The sequence below is a fragment of the Lolium rigidum genome, chromosome 3, assembly GCF_022539505.1.
Source record: "Lolium rigidum isolate FL_2022 chromosome 3, APGP_CSIRO_Lrig_0.1, whole genome shotgun sequence".
In the NCBI taxonomy this organism is placed as follows: Eukaryota; Viridiplantae; Streptophyta; class Magnoliopsida; order Poales; family Poaceae; genus Lolium; species Lolium rigidum.
In genome coordinates this window covers 108,023,223-108,026,056 of record NC_061510.1, presented here as the reverse complement: position 1 = coordinate 108,026,056, position 2,834 = coordinate 108,023,223, and positions in this window count along the sequence as shown.

Sequence of the window (2,834 nt, the reverse complement as noted above, 5' to 3'; positions counted from 1 at the left end):
GGATATTACAAAGGGGTACCTCTATGCCGCCTGTACAAAGGTCTAAGGAGAAAGTTCGCATTGGATTTCTCGCTTTTGATTATTCTCAACTTAGACATCCATACCAGGACAACATAGACAACAGATAATGGACTCCTCTTTAATGCATAAGCATTCAACAACATTTAATATTCTCATAAGAGATTGAGGATTAATTGTCCAAACTGAAACTTCCACCATGAATCATGGCTTTAGTTAGCGGCCCAATGTTCTTCTCTAACAGTATGCATACTCAAACCATTTGATCATGAAAATCTCCCTTACTTCAGACAAGACGAACATGCATAGCAACTCACATGATATTCAACAAAGGTAAAAGAGTTGATGGCGTCCCCAGAAACATGGTTACTGCTCAACAAGCAACTTATTAAGAAATAAGACACATAAGTACATATTCTTCACCACAATAGTTTTTAAGGCTATTTGTTCCATGAGCTATATATTGCAAAGACAAAGAATAGAATTTTTAAAGGTAGCACTCAAGTAATGTACTTTGGAATGGCAGAGAAATACCATGTAGTAGGTAGGTATGGTGGACACAAATGGCATAGTTTTTGGCTCAAGGATTTGGATGCACGAGAAGAATTCCTCTCAATACAAGGCTAGGCTAGCAAGGTTGTTTGAAGCAAACTCAAGTATAAAAGGTGCAGCAAAGCTCACATATGAACATATTGTAAGTATTATAAGACTTTACATTGTCTACTTGTTGTTCAAACACCTCAACCAGAAAATATCTAGACTCTAGAGAAACCAATCATGCAAACCAAATTTTAACAAGCTCTATGTAGTTCTTCATTAATGGGTACAAGGTACATGATGCAAGAGCTTAAACATGATCTATATGAGCACAACAATTGCCAATTATCACATTATTCAAGACATTATACCAATTACCACATACAACAATTTCTGTTTCCAACCAAATAACAATGAACGAAGCAGTTTCAACCTTCGCCATGAACATTAAAAGTAAAGCTAAGAACACATGTGTTCATATGCAACAGCGGAGCGTGTCTCTCTCCCACACAAGCATGTATCCATTCAGAGAATGAAAATAACAAAATGAAAATAAAAGCATACAGACGCTCCAAGTAAAGCACATAAGATGTGATGGAATAAAAATATAGTTTCACTAGAGGTGACCTGATAAGTTGTCGATGAAGAAGGGGATGCCTTGGGCATCCCCAAGCTTAGATGCTTGAGTCTTCTTGAAATATGCAGGGATGAACCACGGGGGCATCCCCAAGCTTAGACTTTTCACTCTTCTTGATCATATTGTATCATCCTCCTCTCTTGACCCTTGAAAACTTCCTCCACACCAAACTCAAAACAAACTCATTAGAGGGTTAGTGCATAATCAAAAATTCACATATTCAGAGGTGACACAATCATTCTTAACACTTTTGGACATTGCACAAAGCTACTGGACGTTAATGGAACAAAGAAATCCATCCAACACAGCAAAAGAGGCAATGCGAAATAAAAGGTAGAATCTGTCAAAACAGAACAGTCCGTAAAGACGATTTTTTTTGAGGCACCAGACTTGCTCAGATGAAAATGCTCAAATTGAATGAAAGTTGCGTACATATCTGAGGATCACGCACGTAAATTGGCAGATTTTTCTGAGTTACCTACAGAGAACTCTGCCCAAATTCGTGACAGCAAGAAATCTGTTTCTACGCAGTAATCCAAATCTAGTATCAACCTTACTATCAAAGACTTTACTTGGCACAACAATGCAATAAAATAAAGATAAGGAGAGGTTGCTACAGTAGTAACAACTTCCAAGACTCAAATATAAAACAAAATTGCTGTAGTAAAATAAAGACATGGGTTATCTCCCAAGAAGTGCTTTCTTTATAGCCATTAAGATGGGCTCAGCAGTTTTAATGATGCACTCGTAAGGATGAGAGTTGAAGCAAAAGAGAGCATCAAAAGGCAAGTATGAAACAAATTTAAGCCTAAACCACTTCCTATGAAAAGGAATCTTGTAAATAAACAAATTCATGAAGCATAATGCAACAAGCATAGAAAGATAAAACAAGTGTAACTTCAAAAAATTTAGCATATAGAGAGGTGTTTTAGTAACATGAAAACTTCTACAACCATATTTTACTCTCTCATAATAACTTTCAGTGGCATCATGAACAAACTCAACAATATAGCTATCAAATGAAACATTCTTATCATGAGTCTCATGCATAAAATTATTACTACTCCCAACATAAGCATAGTCATTCTTATTAATTGTAGTGGGAGCAAATTCAACAAAGTAGCTATCATTATTATTCTCATCATCAAATATAGGAGGCATATTGTAATCATAATTAAATTTATCCTCCATAGTAGGCGGCACCAAAATACCACTATCATTATAATCATCATATATGGGAGGCATATCATAATCAACATAAACTTTCTCCTCAATACCCGGAGGGCTAAAGAGATCATTTTCATCAAAACCGACCTCCCCAAGCTTAGAATATTCTATATAATTATCAACAATGGTGTTCAAAGCGTTCATACTAATATTACTACTAGCATGCAAATAAGGTTCCATAGGTTTTTTAATTTTTGCATTAAACCATTCATGTCTTGACTAAGGAAATAGTATAAAAAGCTCACAGATGTTTTCCATTATGCCTTACTAGTGTTTAACAAGAAACAAAAAGATGCAATTGCAGGATCGAAAGGAAATAGCTTCGAGCACTCACACACCGGCAACAATGCTAGGAAATAGCTTAGTAGTCGGAGGATGTGAATACCTTTTACCTTACCTCCCCGGCAACGGCGCC